The sequence below is a fragment of the Borostomias antarcticus genome (assembly GCF_949987555.1).
Source record: "Borostomias antarcticus genome assembly, chromosome: 3".
NCBI lineage: Eukaryota > Metazoa > Chordata > Actinopteri > Stomiiformes > Stomiidae > Borostomias > Borostomias antarcticus.
Genome location: NC_140236.1, coordinates 10,643,986 through 10,652,792, shown reverse-complemented (window position 1 = coordinate 10,652,792; position 8,807 = coordinate 10,643,986).

Below are 8,807 nucleotides of genomic sequence, written 5' to 3'. Positions count from 1 at the left end.
AAATAAACTACTTCCCCTTCTTTCAAACCCACACAAAAAAACAGTGGAAAACAACTCAACGCCTGCACTGTCTGGTGTCAAAGCAAGAACTGTACCTCGTCGTACAAAATCCACAATCCTGTCTCCCAGGAACATCCTGTCACCCTGAGATAGACTAAGGGGAGACAGAGGCTTAGGCAGCAAGAGCAGCAGCGGTCCAGAAGTGACACGGCAGGGGTAGCGCGAGGATGAGCACGACAGGGAAGAACCACAGAGCAAGAGAGAGAGAGGCACGGGGAGAAGACTGCTGACAGGGCAATTGTGCAACATACAACGCCAAGCACACGTCGCTTCGCTCACTTCCTGAACCCGGGCGGCGCGTTTAGACAGCGCTGACGTGTGCCGAATCCCCAGGGACGAGTGTGTGTTCAACCAAGGTGCCCTGGGCTCATTTGAAACCGCCATGCCTTTGTTTGGTCTGCGCCTAGACTACAGCGCCATCTTGTGGTAGTGACAGAACACCGGACATTGCTCTTGTCATTTACGATGGAAGGCGATAATACGAGCAGGGGAGCGCAGGAGCCTGGATTACCTTGCTGCTGCTGCGGACGGGAGGTTTGGTCTCGTTGTCCGACAGCTCGTCAAAGCTCTCGAACTCGCTGGAGCTCCAGCCGTTGGTGCTGCCGTGATGGTCCGTGGACCTCTGGACATCCTCGTAGATGTTATCTGGCAGACAGCGAGGTGAAAGCTATGTTACACACGTTTCTCTCTCTCTCTTTCACACATACACACACACACACACACACACACACACACACACACACACACACACACACACACACACACACACACACAAACATACATAGAGTCCACATCTGGCTTAGGCCTGGACCTGATGCTCTTAGCCTTTCTTGCTCTGAAAATGTAATTTAATGTAACTTATTGCTCTATAAATGTTCTTAGCCGTTAGACAAATATATTCCAGGAGCTTGCTCCAGGTTGCCTGTTTTGTGTGTGTTGTATCTGTGTTGGTTTTATGGCTCTGTGTGCTACTAACCCTGTTCTGCCTTCCCTCTCCCTAGTGCCTCTCTCTCTCCCTCCTATCTTCTAACCAGGTCCAGTGGATGCCCCACTGTCACCAGCAGACCTCCCTGAATCCGATAGATACCCCTGTGTCTGCTGTGGATGTTATAGCATTTAGTTAACACACACACACATACACACAGACATACACCAGCCCACTTCCGGCTTAAGGCCTGGGCCATAGCAAACACACACCAGTATTTGCCATGTCTCCCCTATGATGTTTTTTAGCCTCTCTTACTCTGAAAATGTAATTTAATGTAATGTATTGCTTTATAAATGTTCTTAGCTGGTAGATAAACATACTCCAGGAGCTTGCTCGATCGCCTTGTTGAGAAGGGTCAGGGAAGAATTTTTATAGCTCACTTTTCTGGCCCCCGGGTGATTACAGTTTTTTTGCTTCCCTCTGGAATATGTAGGGGTGGGTCGTATGCCCACTTCCCTTGTTCTCTGTAAAGCGCATTGTGTTGCCTCTGGGTATGAAATGCGCTATACAAATAAAGCTTTGATTGATTGATTGATAGAGAGGGTGAAAATGCTGGGCGCTGACCTTCTATCGGAGACAGCAGGCTCTCAGAGGGAACGTCATCGTAGATGACCTCTGGGCTGCTCATCAGATCGGGGCAGGCCACAGCGAGGGTGCTGTTGACCATTCGGTCGGGACCCTGCAGCAGGCTGTCCGGACGGGACACAAAGTCTGGACTGGACGCGTCGTCAGGACTGGACACGTTCTGGGGACTGTCGGCGTCACCCTGACTGCCGGCATCGAGTTTGGGAGGAGGCTTCCCTAGAAGACGACCAAACCACATTCCATCAGAGGAGCGTTATATCTGAAACTGCCAGCGGGGCCAATGTCATTTTTAATCCCAATCTCAGTCTTATTCCACCATACTACCACACTTGGTGATTATCCAGGTATCATGATCTCTCTGATTATGTAGACTTGTTCTTCTTTTTTTGCATGGTTGTGTTGCTAACGCAAAAGCCATGAGATCTCTTTGAGTAGAAAAGCATAATTAGGCCTGGGAATAACAGCTGGGGAATCCCTGTGCGGTTCCTATCTATTGCGAGAGCCGTGGCAGGGGGGAGGGAGGGGTGGCAGGGGGGAGGGAGGGGTGCAGATGAAACCTGCTGAGCTACACGCAGGCTGGGCTGGTCGCCGCTTACTGCTGAGCTTACTGCTGGGCGTGTGTTTCTGTCTCCTCGTCATTGAGGACAAACTGTTTACGCCGGCATCAGTCTGAGAGGTGACCGAGTGTGTGTGTGGTGGGGGTACACGTCTCTAAATCAGGCCTCATTAGGTGCACCAACAGTAGGGGATCTTGCAGCCCAGAGCGCCCTCCCTTAGGTATCCACCTAACAGGCTTTGTTATGCCTCCAAGGTCACGGCCAGTTCCCCGGGACGGAACGCGGTTCATTCCCTGGTCGATACGGCACGGTCAGTAAACACACTCCTGTTACAGTGGGGAAGGTGAGGAGAAGAGACTGAGCCAAACTAGAGTGACTGACGGCTCTGCTCCTCCCACTTGAGGCCAGACCAGCTGAAACCTGCTTCCTGTTCATTCACAGTTGTAGTTGCTGCTGTTGGTGTTGCTGGTAATATTTGTTTCAATTCTACCTTCACTATATACTTCATGTACGGGAAATAAATGATATCTACATTTCAAGGTTTAGAGATATGGGTTTGGCCTTTAATCTTGACCTTTTAATAGCTGTGGGACAAAAAGGTAGATAGGTATACTTGCTACACAAATAAATATATGTTTGCACAGGGTACGAGGGCGGAGGAGAGGTGGCTAGAGACTCAGGACTAGGACCAGGGCGTCTATCTACTAGTCTAGAGGGGATAGTGTACCTTTATGCAGTCGCAGAGTAAGCTCTGAAACCACACTGAACCACTGCTTGCCTTGATACGGTGCCTGTACTGAACAAATACACACATTCCGCTGTGAGGACATAACCGACGTCACACACACACAACTGAATTTGCCCTCATTCTCATTCTGCCTGAGATCACACACCCAAATACACACATGCATACGCACATAGTATGTAAATGTGCAAACAAACAACTCTTATGGAAATAATTAGAATAATTTGCTTAAAAGTGGCTTAACCATGCAAAAAACATGATGACTTGAGATTTCCTTTCAAATGATATAGCACTGATTTGATTGATATAACCTTGATTTGGTTGATTTGTTCATGGCATCCTACTAAATAGATTTTTAAAGGCTCAGATCCGCCTTGGCTTGATCTGTTCAGTGTGTGATTCCGGGCCGGTCTCCCAGTGATGATGTCACGTCATGATTGTGCTGCTTTGTCTCTCAGTCCAGAAACAACCCTTGCCCAGTCCCTCGGCCCACCTCGGCACTGTGAGCAGAGCTGGCCTAACCGCAGAGAGAGAAGACGGGAGAAACCCCACCTTCTCCTGTGATAGGCTTAGGCTAGGTGGAATTTGGTGGAAGTAGGTGGAAGCGCCTCCAGAGAAGGTTCAAGGGGTTGTTCCTGGACTGTCCAGGAGCAGAGGGGGATGCACACTAGCGTAAGACACCACACCCCTTCCAGACGACCACGGACCTGCCTGAGCACCTGAGCGATCAGCCTTTTTTAAGACAGGTGTGTAGAGGTACTTAGTCCCAGAGCCTGAAAATGGCATTGACAAGAGACTAGGCTTGACGTAGAACTGTAGGACAAAAAAGATGGTTTTCGTACCACATAGAACAAGAACCAGATGAACTGTTTTGGTAGTTTTAAAGACAAGTGCATGTGCGAGCCATGGCGGTCCTACAGGGTGACGTTCTGCGTTCTTCCCTTACCTTCATACATGCTGTTGCCCCTCCAGGCGCTCTCTGGTTCCCCCGGCACACCCGGCTGAGAGGAGATAGATCGTCTGAAACATCGATAAACACTTTGATGAAGGACTGACATTGTTTATTAAAAGGTGCACTGCCCTTAATCTCTGTTTCAGTGCACCTTGAAATCCTAGAGTAGTATCTAGTGGTTGCAGTTACCATTCAAGTCAAAAAGCAGCATATGCTAACAAAACCCACATGTTTTGTTTAGAAATAGATAGAGGGAGTGTCCCGGTGGCTCAATGGGTTGGGGCGCGTACCATATGAAGGCAGCGGCGTGGGTTCGAATCCGGCCCACGCCCTATGCTGCATGTCTTCCCCTCTCTCACACACACACACACCTTTCCTGTCTGTCCTTGCACTGTCCATCCCATTAAAGCAGAAATGCCCTAAAAATATCTCTAAAAAAAGAAACATAGATGGTAGGGATTTACTGAGTGGAGGAGGGGAGTACGGAGTGGACTGACAGGGCGTCTGGGAGACCGCCATTACTATGACACTACAATGGAGATGGAGGAACAGTACAGGCAGTGAGTCAATGAGTCGTTTAAGAGCAAACACAACAGTGACACTCCTGGTAGTAAATGATCCACCATGACCTATGAGAACATCCATTTCTGTGGTCGTCCTCTGGGTTCAGGAAAACTGTACAGTATGACATGCACTTAGCATTAAAGGTGTTTTTGTAGCAAAAAATAGATGTTTAGATGTTGAATAATACGGAGCAATTTGATGATAAAAGCTTAAATATCCTACCCCTCAGGAGACTCTCCGGCCACCACATCTGCAGAAATTAAGAACGAAAAATACATCTATTTCATACTGAATCCATTTTTAAGGTTAGTAATGAAGTTATAAGCATCACAGACGTCATTAGAGTGGAAGGCATTCACCCTCTACCAGCTTCATGAGCCACGAAGGCGTGGCAAGCCCACTGCAGCACGCTGTGAATAAGGTTCTAACTTAAACTCACCTGAGCAATTAGAACGATAGAGAAGGTGAATGTTTTGGTCCTCTTGTCCAGCAGAGGGACGCCTGTTGATTCCCGGCTGTGTTTTCATTGGGCCCAGCTTTGCAGGGTCTTGGGTAGAATCAGGGGCGGTCTGGTTCTGGTAAGAGCCCGGGATTAGTGCAGGTCCGGTCACAGTAGTCGTTCCAGCGTCCGCTGTGGGACCGCTCTCCTCGCCACTGTCGTCAAACTCAAAGCTCTCTCCCTGCTCCTCGTCTTCCTCATCTTCCTCTGTTTGCGGCGGGTCTTTGGAGATCGACGCTGAAAAAGAGGAAAATGTGGAATTCCACTCGTTAAGATAAATAACTAACTCTCCAATCAAGTCAAAGCTGTCGTGACCTTATATGGTAGTGTTCCTGTGTAGCGCCAAATTATAAACATGGCCTCGTCCTTGGCTGAGTGCTCCTGATAAGAATGACTGATTGGGAATTTCTCTAAACTGTTTTGAACAGTTTAGAGAAATTCAGAACAGAGATTCATTGAATTGAGGGGAGTTAATGTATGACACTGACTAACATTACAATATCATTACAGTGATATAATGGAGGGAGAAAATTCAATATGCATAACACACAGAGAAGGAAAACGACAGAGAAAGGAGCATTGTGCTGTCTGTCATACCAGTATGCATTTCTGTACCGTGACTTTGAATTCAGCCATTATCACTGGGCTGCATTAATGGAAATGAATGAGCAAGCTGACAAAAGACAGGCTATTTATGAGTAACTGGGCGTGTATCGTGGAACACCCTAAAAGCTCTGCCAAAGCTTTAGTGAAAAAAACGGAATCCTCCAAGATGAATCACAAAGAACGTGCCAAGACAATACCCCCACTCGTCCACGGTCAACGCTGTAAAACAGCCCAATGTGACTGAAGCTCTGAAAGTACATGACTGTCACAGGACAGACCAGAGTGAGCACAGTGAGGTTAGAGGGAAGTAACAGGGTCAAAGATTCAGCATGGCTGCTCTTTATCTGTCTCTGTAGCAACGCTAACAATAAGTCACATGGTAGTAATGACGCATTTGTGAAAGTAAGAACACTCTATTAAACATGAACAACAATTGAACCATAAAAAATACCAAACTGCTCTGTCTTCCAGAGATGGTGAACACCTCCACTTCTACAAAGAGACAATGAAGGGAGTGGATCACGAGTGGTAGTGCTACAGTGAATAAGGGAAACACTTAAAGGGGAGGATCTTAAAGGGGAGGATTAGCCCTAACACAAGTCAACATATGGTCTTCATCAGTACAGCACCTGACTCAAACAGCATTTACAACACCCTACTGACTTCAGTGAATCAGTTACGTACTGTATAAAATCTTGTGACTCTTGCTCTGCTGATTTGACAGTGTGGGTCAACGACACTGTGAGATGCAGTGACTTGTGTGCTCAAATAAATCAATAAAACCTATGGAATTATTCAAGCTGACTGCAGTTGTTGACCCAATTAAGCATAAACTTGGTTGAGACTTCAAGAGTCCATTTTGTTTCTGTGCAGTCGCGCAATAACTTTGTGCATTTTTGAATCCCGTCTGAAACACTTTCCCCCAGCTTGCATTACAGCGAGGTGTTCGTCGTGGAGGTTCCGTGACCCTCTGTGTTGTGCGCGCAGGGATGTGTCGCTGCTAGCTGCTTCCATTCTTGACGGGGTTGATTTGTGTCAAGGGCACATATGGCCCAATGGTAGCAAGGTACCTGTGATACAACATATGGTCAGTGGGGCTAAGGACCTTTCTTTTCCCCAGCACAGCCCTAGGCTGGGGCGGGGGGGGGGGGGGGGGATTAGAAGGACATGGCATCTGTGACAGTTTGAGCCGGGGGAGCCAGAGTTTAGCCTGCTAGCCGTGGGTTGTCTTGGGTGAAATCGTGGCACTGTCTGAGTCAGTGTTTGCGTTTGGCTACCGGGTTTCAGAGGAGGCCGACATTCCAGGTGAATTACAGGTGAGGCTGAGAGGGTGTCACGTCAACTGCCCGGTGTTTGTGCAGATTCCTCTGTCCCTGCGTTGGCTCTGACTACTGTTCCACACTGTTTTTGACCTTTTAAGGCCATGGTCAAATTATGTAATCTCTGTCACCACTTACTTAATCATTGTTTATTGTTGATCAATTTTGCTTACAAATCACCTATAGTGTCATATTATGAGTCTCATAATAAAAGTCATATTATGAGACTCATAATCATATTATGAGCACCTACCACCTCACTATTTCAAGGCAAACCTGTATTTAGATTTGAGAGAACATTAGCTTAGCAATGCCACAGTTTACAGTTTAGTCATTCTCAGGGTGACGACCACACTGATGTGAAGTGCATTTGTTCCAGTAGATGTGAACATTATACTGTCAGCTTGAAGATTTCACAAGTTCAATTCCATGCACGCTACGAAGGCAACACAAAGATATAGCTGGCCCTTCCATGGAAAATTGGCAGAGCAAAATACGCAGAGAACAGTTAAAAACTCACCTGTGGGTTGAGGGATGAGGGGGTGTGGAGAGGCCATGTTGGTCCTCTGTGGTCACATCAGCTTCCTTGTGAAGATAAAAGCACTGTGATGGATATATATGAACATATGACCTTCTAGTGTAGTATAACATTGCAAAAATTACTTCAAATATTCTGTTCAAAGTTCACTTCAAATATTTTGTGTGACATCAAAAGTGATGCCTTCACCGTGTCCCTCTGGAGGAATTGTACTGTAAACAACAGGACCTCTTTTGCTGCACGTCACAGTGACTAAACCCTGAAGAACTTGCACATTCTGTAACAGCATGAGCACTTCAGTGGGGAACCCACAATCAAAGAAGTCAACCAGCAGGTAATGTGTGTGTGTGTGTGTGTGTGTGTGAGAGAGAGAGAGAGAGAGAGAGGGAGAGGGAGAGAGAGAGAGAGAGAGAGAGAGAGAGAGAGAGAGAGAGAGAGAAATCTCAGGACACAAATCTTTGATAACATATTGAACCACCGGGTTGGCCTGAAGACGGTTAGAAGGTTTGTTATAGCGCCATGAGTGTGTTACATTCCACGGGTGTATGAAGCAGATCCAGACATGCTGCTCACAGCTGACCTCTCAACTGCAGGCCAGGCTGGGCAGAACAGACAGGCTGAGCTCAAACAGGATCAACAGCCCCATCTTCTCACATGTATGCCAGATGCTCTGGCACAGAACACCATGATAACTGTGGGTGTTTCAAAGTCATTACCAAAGCACTGTTGGAAGAACTTGAATAGCTCATGAATGGAGGTGGTAGATAGCAGTATGCCTTTTAAGGGGACATCCTTGCTCCACCACCATGCTAGGATGGAAGGTGGAGTGTGTGTGGCAGGTGGGCTTCCTAAATGAATTATTCACAAGGCTATAGGGAGAAGGGCAGCCATAGATGCTGTGGGCTGGGCTGGGCTCATTGTCCCCTGTATCAATGGACAATAGCAGAAAGAGAAGCACTGTAATCTACAGTGAGAACAGCAGATAGATTGTTTGAGCCTTGGGAACCCCTATCCGTCATTTACTCAACTCCCACTCCAAAAAGGCACTATTCAATCAAAGCCTGTACCCGGCTTGTTCCTCGAATACATGAAAACAACACTCCCATCAGCGTAGCCTGGAAGTAGAAGTGTCGAACAGGCTACCCTATGCAGACTGAGACTATGGTGACTGTATGTGGTATTCATTTTGTTTCACACTGAGCACAAACAGTTGTGATAACTAGACTAAACACATCCATTCTGACTTGTTCTAGGTTGGATTGACATGGAACTTTAACCAGGCCATTTCACTGACAATACATAATGGGCTGGTCCATGGTCTCGAAGTCACATGTGAATTGTAGGCAAGACTCCACTAGCTTTCCAAACATACTCATACAGGGTCTAAGTAAATG